Source organism: Vombatus ursinus, unplaced genomic scaffold (genome assembly GCF_900497805.2).
Source record: "Vombatus ursinus unplaced genomic scaffold, bare-nosed wombat genome assembly UNPS02015406.1, whole genome shotgun sequence".
Lineage (NCBI taxonomy): Eukaryota > Metazoa > Chordata > Mammalia > Diprotodontia > Vombatidae > Vombatus > Vombatus ursinus.
In genome coordinates, this window is record NW_020955184.1 from 3,800,182 (window position 1) to 3,819,029 (window position 18,848).

The window sequence follows — 18,848 nt, forward strand, 5'->3', positions numbered from 1 at the left end:
GACTCACTTGAACTTTCCCCCAAACCCCACCAAATACCTGTAAAAAGTGGCTCTAAGCAAATTCTAGAGCAGTAGAACCCACAAAAAGACAGAATGAAACGAATTTCCAGCCCAAGACAACCTTGAATAGTCAACAGGAAAGGTATGTTGTGCCAGGCTGGGAGAGAAGCACAGCCCACTGTGGGCTGTGCAGGCAAAAACCAGGGCCCAGCAAACCAGGAGCAGGCCTGAGGAGACTGAAACAAGGGGAGCTGTGGCAGTTTCCAGACTTCTCAACCCACAAATGCCAAAGACAACTTAGAAAGTCAGTGGGAAAAGGGAAAGGTCTGTCAGGCCTGGGTAAGAGAGGTCCAGCCCTGGCCCAAGCGCAGCCTCGAGGCGGTGGCCACAGCTGTGGTTGCTTCCAGAACTTTTGGCCAGTGAGGGGATCTGGTGGCTGATCAGAGGGGGATTGCAGCTCTTTGCTGGCTGAGAGGCAGGATTCTCTTGCTTTACCTGTGCTTGGAGGTGGGTCTAGTTCTCGGTGGAAGTCCTGGAGCAAAGAGGAGCACTGCTTGTGGCCATGATGGAGAGGGAACCTTCCTCATCTCCAGAGCAGAAAAGAGTGCTTGTGGTCACTCATAGGGATAGGATGGAGAGAAATAGAATTATATATCTTTTACAGCATGACTATTATGGAAGTGTTTTGCATAACCACATGTGTATGGCCTATGTCAAATTATTTGCCTTCTCAGTGAAGGTGGGTGGGGAGGGAGGAGGAGAGAGAATTTGGAACTCAAAGTTTTAGAAATGAATGTTAGAATTGTTTCTGCATGCAACTGGGAAATAAGATACGCAGGCAAAGGGGTGTAGAAATCTATCTTACCCTACAGGAAACTAGAAGGGGAAGGGGATAAGAGAGGTGGCAATAGAAGGGAGAACAGATTGGGTGAAGGGGGAATCAATGCAGGCCGTCATGGGGGGAGGGGAAGAATGGGGAGAAAATTTGGAACTCAAAATCTTGTGGAAGTGAATGTTGAAAACTAAAAATAAATAAATTTTTAAAAAATTTAAAATGCTGTGGCCATAAATCAGATTTAAGATATATGTTAAATATCTATAAGGATACTATACTATAAGAATAATATAGTATAAAAGTAATAAACACACTTTATTAAATCTGATTGTTAAGCTTACAAAGCTAGTAAGATGACAGGAAAAATTCTATTAGTGACAAACCATATATTCTGAAGCAAACACACAAAACAGCAGTTTTGCCACAAAATACACTAGAAATTAATACAGTGCTAGCTTTGAAAAAATTATAACAGCTAATATTTTAATCCTTGGAACAAAATTATTTCTAAAAAGGACTACCTAAAAAATTCAATTAAAAATGTATCCTGTTGGGTCAATTATTTTATGCCCTATAAAAATGCCAACTAAAATTCCACAGCATAAATTTTGCCATTTATGTTCATTAAGTACAGTTTGAATTTTACCCTAGGAACATCTTCTGTAACTACGTACCTAATGTTGTTCGCTAAATGAGGACAGTATTGATCGGCATATGCAGCTCAAATCGATCATCCTGACAGCCAAAATTACAGTAATCTGTCAGTATTGACGACTCTTTCAAGTTTTGATACCTCCTCTTCACTTGTCTTGTCTTGCCTCACTTGTATTTGAAATATATTTTCTTGCAATTTCTTGTTTTGTCAGGTTAAGTATTTTATAGTGCTTTATTGTCCCTTGATCCCAATTTTTTGGGTTGATCATGCAATTTGAGTTGAAATGCAACACTGGGAAGAAGAGGCGGTGGTCTAAGGTTTGGATCTAGAAGGTATTGCAGACTTGATTTCAACCATCATTTACTAGTTACCTGTTGAAAGAATTTTTTACAATGAAAAAATGTCATCATCATTTTAAATGCCTTTGATTTTAGCCACTAGAAATTACTGATAAACCTAAATTTCTACTTAAAATTTTGTTTTTATTATATGAAATGTCAGTCGTGATTTATGAAATAAGTAGGTATAAATTTAAAGCTAGCATAAAAATACCATTTTTAATATTTTTGAACTGTTAAATTTTTTGTTAGTTTGCCCTTTTCTCTAAATATGAAAATTTTTACATATGTAACTATCTGTTTATATACAAAGGCCTATGAGATTAGGTATTTGTGCCCCAAGTTTAAGATTGTGGCTTTTCTACCAATATCAATATTAATATTTTTCTTTTAACTTACTTTTAGACTTGATGCTTATTCTTAAATGCCTGAATTCTGGTTTGGTTTTTTTTGATTTTTTAATTTATCTATCAGAACTCAATGCTAAGTTCTTAAAATATCCAATTAAAATTAGTCATCCCTGCAAATCAAAGTGATTGTCTTAGAGTGTTCATCTCTCCCATATTAAGTAAAATCCAGTGGCTGTCTGTAGCTTCTAGGATCAATTTTACAAGCTCTTCTGTCTGATTTTTAAAGGCTTTCTCAACCTTATTAAAATTATTTTCTTTTTCTAAATAAGACTCAGACACTTACTGTTCCTCACTCAAAGCAGTCCATCTTCTGTCTCTACCCTTTTGCACCACCATTGCCCCCCATACTTATAGTGTACTCTCTCATCACCTCCATCTCTTTGAATTTCTTGATTCCTTTGAAATTCTGCCCAGGTAACACCTTCTACATGAAACCTTTCTTGATCCTCCAACTGCTAGATCCTTTCCCCCATAAATTTTACCTTGTGTTCATTTTATATTTACATATTTATGTACATGTCTCTTAAGAATGTAAGCTTCTTGAAGGCAAATTCTGTTTGTTTTTGTCATGTCTCTAGTGCCTAGCACAGTTCTGGAAAGTAGGCACTTAATAAATATTTTTGTTGACTGATTCTGCTGTCCAGATAGACCAAAATATGCACACCAAATTAAAACAAAACTTATTGGCACTGCTGATACATTTTGCCATTAATTATAACACAGATTTGAAACCTTCTTAACAAGATTTGTCAATATTACTGCTATTTCATCTTACAGGAAAATTTATTTGAGGCCATATGTTTTATGTAAATATTACATATTTACTATAAGTACAAATAGTTCCCAACTTAAGAAAGAATTACATTCCAAAAGTTTACTCGGCAAAATCTGGACCTTGAAATAACTTTTTGCCTGTTATAGCTATTAGACTACTAAGCCATTCGATAGAAACCCAACAATGTAGAGAACCCAACTTGTGTATATAATTATCTTTCTATGTAGAAATATTTTCAGAGATCCAACTTAGGATGCTGCTGACATTTATGCATGCACTATTTAAAAAAAAAAAAAAAACAGGGGCTCTTATTTCTTGGTGGAGAGTGCAGGAATGCACCAGTTTTCTGACTTCTGTGCTTCACCATTCACAGAGTTAAACACACTGCCTTTTTAGGGTTTCTAAAGGTTTTTACTCAACCAAATGGGAAACTGACTGGATGTAAAAAAGACTTTCTGCACCACCAAGTTATTTTTTCTACTTATCCTCTATTAAAAAAGACAAAGTTTGCAAAAAGAATTTTTAAGGGGGCATCAGTGAGGGGAACACCCTCCCTCAGTGCAGATTGACTTCTCTTTATAGTTTTAGAGAATTGCTGAAACACTGAGGAGTAAAGTGACTTGATCATGATCACATATGTAGTATGTATCAGAGGTAGCTAAGTTCTGAGGATACAAAGAAGGGCAAAGGACAGTCCCTGCTCTCAAAGAGCTCACAGTCTAACTATCATCCTGGACACCTTACTCTCCACCCCCATTATCCAATCAGTTGGTCAAGTTGTATCATAACATCTCATATGTACCCCTCTTCTCTCCTCTGACCTCACTCTCATCGTATCTCATCTGGATTGTTGCAATAGTCTGCTGGTTGATCTCAGTTCTTCAAGTCGTTCCCACTCAATCCTCCATTCAGCTATCAAATTATCTTCCTAGGGGCAGCTAGGTGGCACAGTGGATAGAGCACCAGCCTTGGAGTCAGGAGGACCGGAGTTCAAATATGGCCTCAGACACATAACACGGACTAACTGTATGGTTCTGGGCAAGTCACTTAACTCCAACTGCGTTGCCAAAAAAAAAATTGTCTTCCCAGATTGCAGTTCTGATCAGGTCAGCTCCCTATTCAGTAAACTTCAGGTATTCAAAGCTCTTCATAACCTGGCCCCTTTCCTCCCTTTCCAGTCTTAAACCTTACTTGCCTCCATCTGCTCTGTAATCCAGCAAGACTTCTGACCTCCTTGCAGTTCCTCAAACACAACACTGTCTCTCAGCACCACACATTTTCACTGGCTTTTCTCCATACCAGGAATGCTCTCCCTCCTCATCTCCACTTCTTGGCTTCCCTGACTTCGTTCAAATCTCAGCTAAAGTTCCTCCTTATACAAGAAGCCCTTCCTAGTCCTTCTTAATCTTAGTGTCTTTCCTCTGAGATCACCTCCAGTTAACCTTGTTTGTATATGGTTGTTTGCATATTGTCTCCACCATATGATGAGTTCCTTGAAAGCAGGGACTGTTTTGGGTTTTTTGTTTTTTAATCTTTCTATCTCTAGGGCTTAGCACAGTCCTTGGCACAATGTCAGCAGTTAATAAATGCTAGTTGACTGACTACGAGATAAATTGTAGATAATTTCAGGAAAGGACCTGAAGAAATCCAGGGAAGCCAGGAGATGAAAATAAGTAGCTAACCCTCCTCTTTGAAATATTGATAGTCATGAACCCCATATTAAAAAATACCAAAGAAGATAAAAAGCAATGACTCCAGAGGAAAAATTGTATTCTTAGGTCAAATACAGTTTGACAGTATGGTTCCACATATGTCAATCTAGACAGTTGGATGTATCATAATGAACCCGCAGGGTGATAAAGAATTCCAAAATTGATAAAATGTAGTTTATTTACTGTGATAAAGCAGTGGTTTTTAAATCGAAACCAATACATTAGTGCCCTTTTATTTATAAGTAAAAATAGGATCAGAAATTTCTGCCCATATTATTTGTTACCTCCAATAGGGTTAAGTTAATATGTACATTAAGATAGTGAAACATCTCTTTTGCAACTTGCTTTGAGTTTTTTTATGAGAAAAAAATGGAATAAAAATAGAATTTGAAGGTGCTATTTGAGGAACTGATTTAGACTCATGAAAATAAAATTCATAGAAAGTAAAACAAATTAAGTTGCTTATAATGTTCAGCCTAAAAATTGTGAGTTTTAATCCAAGATGATTTTTTTTTCTTTTCACACTGCTTAAACAATGAGGCTTTTGATATTAAATTTTTAATAGCTGAACAATAAAAATAGAATTGTTATGGGTCACAAATCTTCTCACTTCTTCCCAAAAGCTTCTCTTCTTAAGCACTAGAATACTATTAGAATCCTAACTTCTGCTTGCCAAACCAATGTTACCACCCATCTGTTCATGCCAATTGTGAAGAAGGTTCAGTTTTCAGGGAAGCCTTGCATTTCACATAAGGTATGTGAAGTGAAATTTCACAAGGGACATGATGAATCCTGATTCTTAATGATAAACCTTTTGGTGCCATCAGGGTTGGCATATGGTCCAATATGATATGAAAGCTTGGGTTCCCTGGCTTTACTTCTTTGGCGTGGAGTTGACAAAACATGGTTCTTGAGCATTATTTCACTGGACACCAATCATGGGCAGCAGGAACTGCCCATTTAACTCTCTGTGGGAAGGAAGCCCAAACAGCATTCACAATAGTGCCATTGTAGTGTTGCAAACTGCTCTGAACAGCTTGAGAGCGCTGGGGAGGAGGAAGGATGGGGCTGCTTTACTAATTGCAGCTCAAAATAGAAAAGGGGGCAAAAATAGATATTGGAACTGATGTGTCTACATTTGTTTATTTGTCTAAGAAGAGTTTTTACTTTCATTTAAATTTTATTCATTGAAAATGGAAGTAACTTAGTATAATTAAACAACCACTTGTAGAACCTTTGTGTTAGTATTTCATTCATTTTTTAAATCGTACATGAAGTTCAAAGAGGATAGAGATTTTAATTTAGGGCTCTTCCATATATACATATATATATATTTAATCTAGAGCTATGTTTCCTTTACTCTTAAAAATGAAAGTCTTATACACAAAACTATATTAAAATATGGAGAATAAATTAATTTTGAGCATAATAAATTATTAATATTAGTAAATATAATATTTTAAAGATAAACCCATTAGCATCTCATAACTATTAAACAATAGATTTTACTCTAAATGACAATGAATCTGAGCATATTCGATTTTGTGTCTTGTCTACCTTTTTTTCCATTCCTAAAGCAATGCATGCCCACAACGTCTGTATAAATGCTGCTACTGGGCCTTTGTTTTCCTCTTGGTCAATTTAATCAGCAGAGTTGAGTATTGGTCTGTCTCTCACTGAGAACCAGTGCTATATTGTAGGTTTTTTTGGTGGTTTTTTTTTTTTAATGGTGACATATTCTATATCCCCAGGGAGTCTGGCCCTGCAGTCTTACTGTAGATATTTACATAGAGGATTTTTAAGTTGGGCTAAGTAGTTGATTAATGTGTGTCATGATAAAAGAGCTGGGAGGGATTTTTAAAGGAAACTTTTTGATTTTTCCAAACTGAGGGAGGAGGGGTAAAGGAAGAAGAAGAGGAATCTGTGGTAAACAGATACTTGCGTAATATTTAGTAATCTTTGGTTTTATTAAAATTACTGGTATTATATCTCCTTTTAAATGATTTAGTAAATGTGCCTCACAACTACATTTCAGAAATAGTAATTCATTAAATGACCATTCTTCCTCTTGCTACAGAATAGTAGATTATATTTAAGTCAAGATTAATGGATAGATTTTGATGTTAAAGGCCAATCTCTAAGTCTATCATTCCCTGGAGGCATATAGTGCATTAGTTTAAGGCAGTGTGCTGCTTATCTTAGATACTATGACACTGTCTTAAATGACAGTTTGCTGTACTTTGTTACTGCTTACTCTTGGTAATAAAATCACTTTTTTTGTTTCCTGATAATTATAGTATTAAAACAATCTTAATCAAATTAGTGCACAATTAGGTTAGTGATAGCTCTTAAGTAATTGTATACTGTAAATTTTATTTTTCCTATTTGCAGTCTTCTGACAGGATTTTGAATTTTAATATTAAATCCCAATAGATTTAGTTTCTTCAACTTTAGATCTTTGAAATTGTTACTAAAAGAAATACAATATTATATTTTTTCATTACATAAGATGTTTTATCATTTAAGAAAAATTTTGCTATCAATGTTTATAAAAGAATTTATTCAGTCCTCTTACAATTATGCTGTCACTTCAACAATGCAAATTTCAGGAATAGCTTTTAAAACAGATATTGTCAAATTAGAGTGCAGGGTTTTGTTTTTACCACAAATTAGTTGAAATCCCAATTAGTTTTTTCTTCTGGTTGTGTTATTTCTTTACCTCTCCTATGAAAGTTTATGCGTATTTTTAATAATTACAGTTATTTTAATTTTTCAGGAATTGTTAAAGTATTCATAAAAGCAGCAAGGCTTCTCAGAATCTTTAGGCTTGATTTCAAATCCTAAATATTAAGGTTAATCTTTTAAAATTAACATTAACCGCAGTAAAAAAAAAAAAAGGAATGCTTAATTTACTTAAAATTTTCATTTAATAATTGAGCGATTTATAAACAGTTAAGTCAGAATTTTATACAACTTCAGCTTGTATTAATGGAGCTACACTCTCACTGCCTTAGCACCTGTTTTTGGATTTTGAGTCATCTGGCAATCCATGGGACTTAAAGTACCAGGTGTCCTGCCTGTCTCTTAATTGAGATGCAGTATAAACAATATAGATTTTGCAGTATGGTTAAAGGGATAGATTCAAGCCCAGCTTTGTTTTCCCTGATAAATTACAGCTTTTCCTTAATGATAGATTTTGTCAAATTCTGAAGAATTTCATAATGACAGGATATTTTAAAGTTATGGAAAATGATGAATCATTTATCCAGTAACCAGTCCTTTAATAGCAGCAGCAGCGGCGGCAGCAACAGCTGCAATACCAGTAACAGTGGCAGGGGCAGTGGCAGTAGTGGTAGTAGCAGTAGCATATAAACATACAGTATTAATGACAGAGAGGATTCATCTTTCTCTTTGTTCAGCGAATTATATGTATGGTTACCCACGTGAGAAAACATGTTTGTCTTTCTAGATCTCGATGAGAAATTAGCTTCTGTAAAAAGTAGTTATTGTTTTTCCTGGTTCCTTATGAATAAAATATTGGTGTTATTTTAATCCAGTAAATCAGAAGTACCCTTTAATCCATCTGGTACCTATTGAGTCTCTATTTCAGAGAAATACACTTATCTGCAATACTGGCTTATAGTACAGTAGATCTAGAATACACACACACACAGTTTAAGCTTTAATGAAGTAAGACTTTTGGAACCCTCTGTATGTATATATGTATAACTCTTATTTTTCTTTGTTTTCCAAGCCTCTTGAATAATGCTGTCATCACATAATTCTTATAAAAACTTCAAGGCTTTTTAAAAAAATCAATTTACTCCAAATGTAAAATGTTCACTTTACAAAAATAATCACCTATTAGCATATAAATAAAAATAATCATATAATAAGGATTTTTAACTAGGGATATGATATTCCAGGATCTAAACTAACACATAATGTTAATATTTTGGCCATTCTTGAGTCAACTCAAGTGTCTAGTTCCCTTTTTTTCCCATATCTGTACCCATACTTGTTCTAATTCTTATGTTACAAATCAAAAATCAAATTGAAAGTAACATTAGAACATGGAAATCTGCATTTATTAGTGGGGCATTCAGAGATTAGGCTGAGTCAGCAGTTCAGTAATATTTTTTAATGTCAAATATGGTAATCTCACTATAAAGTTTAATTTAATGCTAAAAGTTGTTTCCTAAATATGCGTATCTCATTTGATTAATATAAATGTATTTATATGTACTAGAAAGAATATTCATTATCTTGTGTGCCACAGAACTGTCATCAGGATTCATTCTATAAATCATTAAGATCAAACCTTGCATATTTGAGGAATGGTATTATAGAACTTGATAGTTAAGAGTATAACAATATCCACAATAATATAAAGGAAAACAACATTGAAAGACTTAAGAATTCTGATCATGTAGTGTTCATTTGTGGCTGAAGAGGACTGGTGGTGATAAATGCCTCCAACTCAGTGGTAGAAAAGTGGTGGATTAAGGTGTGGAATGAGGCATACATTATCAGACATGGCCAAAGTCTTGATTTGTTTTGTTTGATTGTCCTAATTTTTACCAAGTAGTTCTTTTAGGCTGGGTGTAGTCAGGAAGTGATAGTTATATCAAAAATTAAAAAGCATCAATAAAATTTTTTTAGTTTTTGAAGGCCAAAAATAGAAAAATAAAACAAAATAGATCATAACTACCAACATAAATAACATGTTAAATACTCATATTTTCTTTCTTCAAATGAAAAACCTATTTGAGGAAATTGGAGAGAGATAGTTAATGCTGTGGATGTTGCATCCATTTTGAAAAACATTTGGAAGCAAAAGCCTTATGCAGATGATAGAAAATTAATATCAGTACGTTTTGCCTGTCTACTTCTTTCTCATTCACTTCTAAAAGTGAAGCAGCATGTCACAGTAAAAAGTACAGTGACTCTGGAATTTTAAAAAACCTGGATTAAAAACTGCTCTTTGACCCCTTACTACTCTATGGGTGTTGGTCAAATCACATAACTTTCCCCATTTTCAGTTTCCTCATCTGTAAAAGGAAGGAGGGGCAGCTAGGTGGCGCAGTGGATAGAGCCCTGGCCTTGAAGTCAGGAGGACCTGAATTCAAATTTGGCCTCAGACACTTGACACTTACTAGCTGTGTGACCTTGGGCGAGTCACTTAACCCCGACTGCCTCACCAAAAAGCAAAAGAACAAAAAGGAAGGGGTTGGACTAGATGGCCTTTGAGGTTACTCAGCTGTAGATGAGTTCTTAATCTTTTTTTGTGTTGGGAACCCCTTTGGCAGTCTAGTGAAGTCTGCAGAGCCCTTCTCAGAGTAAAGTTTTTAAATGCATAAAATAGAATACATAGTATTATAAAGAAACCCAATTTTGATGAAATAAAGTTACCAAAAATTTTTTTTTAATTCATGGACCTCAGATTAAGAACCCCTGCTCTAGATACCTGATACTATGAAATGTCTTATTCCCATGACCACTTAAAAAATAGGAGAGGAGCAAACTTTTTTTGTATGGAGGCCTTTTAATTGCAGTGGCAGCCATAATAGTAGTAGTAGTATATAAAGCACACAGTGTTAATGACAAAGAGGATTCATGTTTCTATTTGTTCATTGAATTGTGTGACTCTACTTTTTGATCTCCAATTTATTTTTTACTCATTATATCCTACAGTTTCAGAGATCGTGTCTATTTGACTGCCAAAGGCTTCGCTCATTAAACATCTTGATTCTTTTTGTCAAAACCTGAGAATGTTTCTTAGAAATAATGTTTGAGGATACCTACTACTCCTTTCAAACTGTTTTAAATATTATTAAAACTCTACTCCTTGTCTTTAGCTGTTCTTATAAAATTGTTACCTCAGTGTTTTTGTTTTCAGTTTAATCATTTATCAATGTAATTCCCATGTACTTTTCCTTCCATTCCCATAATGTTTAAAGCCTTTGTGTAAAAATTCAAAGCAAAAACATCTGCCAAAAGTGATTTTGAAATGTACTTTCATCTTATTTTTGTCTTTTGTCTTTTTTTCAGAGATTCTTCCTTCTCCTACCCTATCAACTTTTTAGATAGGTAGGATCAGTCATGTCTGTGTAGAGAACAGTATTTGGAAGTTTTTTGTTAGGAAGTTACATGCATTCCAAAACAGAATTTATATCAGTGATTTAATGTACTTATTTATATAGTTATATATTTATATAAGTAATTTAAAATCAAATTGTGTTACAAGCCTTTGAAACATTTCTCTAAGGAAAAGCAGCACATTTTATATATATACATATATATATATATATATATACACACACACACATTATATCTTATATATATTATATATAAGGGGAGAGTTCTGATTTCAAAGGAAAAGCAACACATTAACAAAAATTTGTGATGGGCCATCACCAGCCATCTTTTTTTAAACACAGATTTTAGGTAGTTGTTTTGGTATTTCTGTTTAGGAAAATAGTGCCTCTGTGGTCAAATAAATAGTCCTCTATTTAGTATCTACATCACTTCATAACCTGACCCCTTCCTACCTTTCCAGGCTTCTTACTATAGTCTCCACCACACATTCTTTGATGTGAACTGGGCTACTTACTGTTCCTCCCAAATGACTGGTCCCCATGCCTTTCTACTGGCTATCTCCCATTCCTGGTATGCCACCCTTATTCACCTCTTAATTTCCTCCTTTCAAGTCTCAGCTCGAATCCCACCTTCTTCAGGAGACTTCTCTGATCCCCTCCATTGGGTGGCTTTCACTCTGAAATTCCCTCCCATCTACTCTGGTGTACTTCATTATTTACATGTTGTCTCTCTCTCATCCCTTTTAGAATATGAGCCCCATGAGGGCGGGGACTGTTTCTGTCTTTCTCTGTATCCCCAGTACTTATCACAGGACTTTGCACAAAGTAAGCACTGAAATGCTTTTCAGTTGATTGATCGTTTTATTTTCTCTTAACCTGGCCTTTCCTCCCCTAGACATAGGACTTTATTGACTTTGCAAAGACCATAAAAAAGAAATCCTTATGTGGGCTCAAGAAAATAATATTTTGTATTTTTCTGCATATATTCTACATATTTCCATATGTATGTAAGTGTTATTTCCACTAAGAGAACTGAGCTCCTTGAGAACAGAGACGGTTTCATTTTTTTTTTGTCTTTGTATCCCCAGCACTAAGCACAGTGCCTAGCACATAGTAGACACTTAATAAAATACTTATTTTATAAATTGGTTGGATAGCAGTGAGACACATAACTTCCCCAGAACTAAACTGTACTGAAACCAACTCCAGCCTTGGTTTGGGAAGGAGTAAATTGCTTTTGGCAGGGAAGGGAGGAGGAAGGGTTAGATTAAAGGTATACAGCTAATGTTTCCCCATGTGAGTTCCTAAACTATATTCAGTTATGCTGAATCTTCATGGTTTACTAATTATGATGATCTACTCAGAATTTTAAAGCTTAACTTAATTTTAAAACTTAGTGAGTTACTTATTAATGGATTTACCTTATAGGTGGTATTTTGCCTTTGGCAATCAAGTCTCCCCTTAGAGATACAATATTTTATTTATATTTGTGTGTATGTGTGTATGTGTTTGTAATTTCTAAGTCAGAAATTTCTATGGTAAGTAGGGAAGATACAGTGCGTACTAGTAAAGGATAAAAGATTATTCGGGAGAAACAGTACTAACCTAATTACAGAAATTTCAAAATTAGCCCTAACTTCGTGATAACTTCTTTTTGACAATATTGTGGTAAAGAGTCATGCTTCAGGTAAGCATCGTATCCTCTCAGGTCCCTTTCTCTAGGATTTTGATGATATACGAATTTCAGGAGGAAACTAAGTGGTGTAGTGAAGAGAATGTTGAACTAAGAATCTGAAAGACCTGTGTTTGAATATTGCCTCAGACATTTACTAGCTGTGGGATCCTGGACAAGTCACTTAACTTCCATCAGCCTCAGTTTCTTCATTTGTAAAATAACATTAATTATAGCACCTACCTTACACGGTTGTTGAGAGGTTCAAATCAAATGAGATAATGTATGTATTTAGTAAATCTTAAAGTGATGTGTAAATGTTAACTATTATTTTTGCTTTTTTTAAATTCAAGGACCATACGTTTAAGGGCAGCTAGGTGGCACAGTGGGTAGAGCACCAGCCCTGGAGTCAGGAGGACCTGAGTTCAAATGTGGCCTCAGACCAGACACTTGACACTTACTAGCTGTGTGACCCTGGGCAAGTCACTTAACCCCAATTGCCTTACCAAAAAAGAAAAAAAGAAAGAAAATGTAACATTAAAACCTACATTCAAGAAAGTAAAAATAATTACATCTCTGAACTGTTATTGATAACTTACTGCTGTACCAAGATAATGCATAGAATGGATGGAGCAAGTTCCTCTTCCAATTCTCTGTTCCAAAAATTAATTTAATATTTTACATTCCAGTAAAGATCATCAGATATCAAACTGTTAAGAACAGATAATTTGACTTTATTCGATCACTGCCTGGTACAATGCAAAATGTTATTATAAATTTAGCCACACAATTAAGTTTATGGCAGGTCTGCCCAGTGTGAAAGGCTGTGTGACACAGGGTAAGCTACTTACCTTCTCTATGCCCTAGTCACTTTTTAAGATGTTGTATGTCGCAGAGAAGGTCATAATATGCTTTGGTAGAGTTGAGTTTCCTCTTCTAGGAGTTCCCTCTATCAGTAAAACCAGAGGTCAGTCTCTATCACCTATTTGAAATGTATCCTAATAATATATCTTAACTTCTATTTATTCAGGATACTTTATTGAGAATTTGTACATAAAGCAAAAGTGTATGTAAGTCCTGGAGTGCCCAAACTACAAACTGTGGCATGAAGCAAAATAACCAAGTATACTTACCACTATGCTTCAGTTTCTATATAAAGTAAGATGAGGCTAGATCATCTCTAAGGCCCCTTCTACCTTCAAATGGATTAAGTGAAACCATCTGTTTTGCTTGTAGCCAGTTTTTTTTTTTTTTTAAGTTATTGTGCTGGTTTCCTGTGTTGAATTTATAGGGGAGCCTAAACAAAAATAACATAGGATGAGTAGTCACAGTTAAGTTGTGATCTGCGTCATTGGTGGGAATACCCACGTATCAGTGTGATCATAGATTCACAGAACTATTTGAGCATGAAAAAGTCAGTTTGGTATAACAAGAAGAACACTAAACAAGGAGGTGAAGTTGTTGGTTAGTCATGTCTGACTCTTTGTTACCCCCTGGACAGTACTGTATGGGGTTTTCTTGGCGCGGACACTAGAGTGGTTTGCCACTGCCTCCTCCAGTGAAATAAGCAAACAGGTTGATTTGCCCAGGGTCAGGCAGCTAGTGTCTAGGGCCAAATTTGAATTCAGGTCTTCCCCGGCACTCTTTCTACTGAGTCACACCTTAGAGGTAAAAACTTGAGTTTAATCCTTCACTTATTGGAAATTTGCTTAAGTCCTCTGAGTTTATTTCCTAATATATATAAAATGGCAATAATAATACCTGATGTGCATCACAGGATTGTTGCAAGTACTTCAGAGTCAGTAACACTGGCCTAAAAAAATATAAAATAGCGTCAGCATTGTTGTAGAAGTACATTCCCATGGGGTAGAAATCATTGGCACCAGGATTTTTAAAAATTACTCTTTAGAATATTAATATTCATTTCACAAGCATTATATCTGTCAGTTCTTTTTGTCCACATGCTACCTATAGTCCTCAAAATAAAATCTGACCACATGTTTTCAGATTTCAAATGTTTAATTTAATTTAAAAGCCCATGTGCTTTTGAAAGTTTTCACAACCCACTGACCATGCCAGATAGTAAAATTCACTAGATTTAATCCATATAGGTAAAGATGACTTTTCAGACCTCAGGCTGCCATAGGTCATAGGTACTATTGCACTAATCTAGGAAATAATTGGTGAAGAGAATAAAGGGATTCCATCTCTTTAAATGACACCAACCCTGGTATGAATATTGGGATTTAACGAAGTATGTTAGTCAAGTGATCATTATAGATAGCTTAGATAAATATGTGCTGCTAGTTAACCTTTTGAGTTTTATAGTGCCACTTCACATGCAAGGGGAGTTCAAAGTAACTCTACCTATATAAAGATGTAACTATCAGCAGTACTTACAAATGGAAACAAATACATTTATTGTTATGATAAAAATCACCCTCCTGTTTGTATACATTTGTTATTTGAAAATACTTGAACCAAAGGTCAAAAAAATGCCATTTTTAACACAGATACAACCTGCATTATATAGGTAAACTGTGGTACAGAAAAGTCATACTAGCACTTAAATTAAGCTAAATGTCAGTTTCTTTACTGCCAGAGCAGCATTGTTTACATAATGATATTGCTGTAAATAGTTACATTAAAACATAAAATCAAACTGTTTATTAATAATGTGTCTAATCCTAAATTGATACTTGTAGAATCCAGGTCAGGTTAAAATTGCTGTTGGTTTTGTGTTATTGTAGAATCTGATGTTTGCTCCCCTTATTTTTAGAATAGTAGTACCGTTTTCTACTTTTCTGCTTTTTCTGAAAGTAGAACTGGGGTGGATTAGTGGATAATTGCATTGCTGTGATTGTAGCACCTGTTATTTCTTTTGATTGACTAGTTCAGTATTAAAGATTCCTACCAGCTAAAAGACTTTACCTTTTTACCCAGTGTTTTTTTTATTATCTTCTTTTGTCATGAATTGCTTTTGATTTAAAACAAAAACTTTCCCAGAAGAAAAATTCATAAATTGCAACTTTGAACATTTTCTTAAATTTCTATTGATTGGTTTGCCTTTCACCTTTTTATCAACTTAGCCTTTTATCAACTTAGCCTTAAACACTTCTTTACTTTTCCATGTCAATGGCAACATCCACTCACAGTAGGAATATAGCTTGAAGTTTCCCTGTTGTTGTTAGCCATTGAGTTTGTGTGTGCCATTCAATTTATAGGTACTAATAACTCTTCCCTAGAGAGCAGCCTTTCTAAGGAATAAGTGTCTAGGTGATGTAGGAATTAACTGCTTTGAATTATGGTTACAATTATAGATGCTAATAACACTGGGATTTTTACCATCATCTCACCACAAAAAGCAACTTGTTTGTGGGCTCTGGAGCATGGTTTATAATGCCTAAAGCTGTGTCTCTTTAATTCATTATTTAAAAGGGAAAAAATATAGAGTGGATATTTACTGTTCAAGGGTTTTCTTCAACTAGCTATTTGCAGCATTTGCTAGCTAACAAGTTTCCATGACTTTGGGTTCAATTCAGCAAACATTTCAGTTGACAGTTAGGAATAAAATCTATATAAATGCTAGCTCTAATAATAATATTTATTATTATTGTTATTAGGATGAGGATAGGAACTAGACCTATGATGTCATTGATAATAGGGAACTCCCAAATAGGAAACTCCATCTACCAATGCAGGTCTGCATCTTCTCCACAACTTGTAGTCTTAGAGTTACAGGAGCACTAAAAAGTTAAGTCACTTGTCCACCGTTGCATAGTCAGCATGTGCCTGAGGCAGAACTTCAGCTCATGTCGTCTTGGCGTTGAGGCTGGTTCCCTTGTTCACCACATCACACTGCCTCTCAAACTGACAATTCGTTTTAAAATTATCTTTCAAAAAGTGACGTATATATGATGAGTGCTACATGATTTATTTTGTTTTCAAGCAGTTAAGACTTGGCAGCATTCATGCTATAACTGAACTTTTTTGTGATGTTTAAAGTACAATTTGCTTCAACCAGAAAGAATTTGTCTGTTATTTTATATAAAACAAAAATGTTTTCCATGTTTTAAGTCTAGCTTTGGCATTTCTTTAAGCTTTCCACAGATCTTCTCCCTCTGTGTCATAAAAATGTGTATTGCCTTCCATCTGCCGTACTTGATTGTTCCTTTTCTTATTGCGATAGGTTTTTCATTTGGGGGTATGCTTGCTTCAGATGTATTGAGGCTTGCTTTAGTTCTGCCTAATTTGTGTATAAGCTTTAAATACAATAAGATAAACTAAAAGGTTTCATTTATAGCCTTCTGAAAGTAGAGCATTTTAAAAGCAGGTAGGTGTCTCCACCCTACTTTTCATGAAGCATTTTACCCATTCAAGCAGACTTTTAAAAACAGCTTGTTTTGATAGCAGACTGTTCTCCTGTGAGCCTTCAGCCTTTGCTTCCTGGCAGCACCTTTGGTGCGAAAAGAGAGTGATCAATTGGGAGACTATCAGTGCCAGCATGCATAGAGTGATAAGTTAACACACCACTGGGAATTTCTAGGGCCCACCAAGATACTTCACTTCTAATGTGCTAACAAGCTCATTTTTCTACCTCTTGCCTCTTCAGTTATTTTTTTTTTTCTCAGAAGAGCTTAGAAGTTGAGTGCATCAGGCATAATGAAAAGCTCTGTAGGAGGGAGAAGCAATAACCCCATTTTTCCCTTTTCAGCCAAATAGAAAATTAGTTTCTGGTAATACACAAAGGCCAGTATTTTTTGTACAAGGGGCACTGCTGTGAATCAAAGGACTCTATTAACTGCAGAAAATTCAGCAGCTGTGAATCTCCCCCAGTGAAAAAAGTACTTTCCAACAAGTTGTGAGATATGTAGTATTATTTAGATTGAACCATCAGTTTCATCCTCTTCCATTTATTAACCACATACTTTTTAAACTGTTATATTATTTTCCTATGTTAAGGTTTAATTATATCATCCAGTCATAAAATCCTTATTATTAAGCATTTTATACTGTACCTTGTGCTATTACTACTACTACTACTACTACTACTACTACTACTACTACTACTACTTACAACCCTTGCAAAAATAGGATTCTCTTGAAGTTCCATAATCCTCATAGTCAGAATTCAAAATAATAGAAATTCTAATTAATATTTGTGATGTGATATGAAATAACATGATATATTTTACCAGCTTCACTTTACTTCTCATTTGAAGGGTAAAAGACAGAACTTCTTAAGGTCAAGTGCAAGATGAATATGTAGTCTTTTTGTATTTACCCTTTGCTTTTTTTTTAAGTTATTAGCCTCCATAAATAGCTAACACCGTTTTCCATTGAGTTCCTAGTTCAATTTCAAGATTAAAATTTTTACTCTTGGTCATTACTAGAAGTTAGCATGATCACCAAAATTTAAAATATCTAATTGGTAATCAGCAAGGAAAGAAAGTATTAAAATGCTTTAATTTTTCTTGAGAAAAATTCACTGTGACAAACCAGTCAGAACATTTTTATTATCCTTTTTGCTTATTTAAATGTCTTATGTAAAGCCTGCCTTTATACATGTAGTACAGCAGGACAACTTTTAAGAGTTGTAGGAGAAAGGTTAACTGATTTCTCAGTTCAGGAACTATACGACATGAAATCAGCGTGCTAGTTTTTCCTGATAATTGTATGGTGCTGCCTGCTGTTCTACATTTTGACAGCCATTTCCATAGTTGCTTTCATGAACAACAGAAATATTCTCTCCCTTTCTTGCCCTTTCTGTGCTAACAGCACAATCAGGCCTGCTGAAATAGGAAGCCTGGAGTGGATTGTTCAGAAGCAACACTTCAAGATACTGGTCTCTTGTCAATAATATCAGGGAAGAGAATGTGGTGAAAGGGAAGTATGGTATTTTTCTGTCAGTTTCAGTGCCCTGCAGATATTTTGTTAGCCAGTGTTTAGGGATCCTGTATACTTTACAGTTATTTCTGATTGTCTCAGTGTTGTAATCAACTATTTTCCTGACAAAGATTTAGTTGTGCATTTATCTTAACTGATTGCAGTTATTAGTAATTTCATTTAAAATATAAAAAGTTATTGAGGCAGAAAAACACATTTTTTTAAGTATGCAAAAATTTTTTCACAATAAGTCTTTACAAGCAAACGTTAAACTTTTGGACATACTATTTTAAGCAGTATTATAAAACTTAATATGCTACTTTTCAAACTAAATTTAATCATTTCAAGCTAATTTAAAAATGTGGGTAAGTCCAGTTTGACCAGAAATCATTTGAATTCTTTTTCAAATATACCATGTCTTTAATACTTTTGTATATGTGATATCATTGTAGTTATTTAATAATATG

General features: G+C 34.7%; 1 protein-coding gene and 1 non-coding gene across 7 annotated transcripts in view; one reads left to right on the forward strand and one right to left on the reverse strand.

Annotated features, from left to right (window-relative positions):
- RALGAPA1 (Ral GTPase activating protein catalytic alpha subunit 1) overlaps positions 1 to 18,848 on the forward strand; it is a 311,896-nt gene that overhangs the window by 279,607 nt on the left and 13,441 nt on the right. The gene's annotated exons all lie outside the window — the stretch shown is intronic.
- Positions 13,067 to 13,266, reverse strand: LOC114032211. The gene has a single exon (XR_003567815.1). It is a non-coding gene; the product is annotated as a U2 spliceosomal RNA (small nuclear RNA).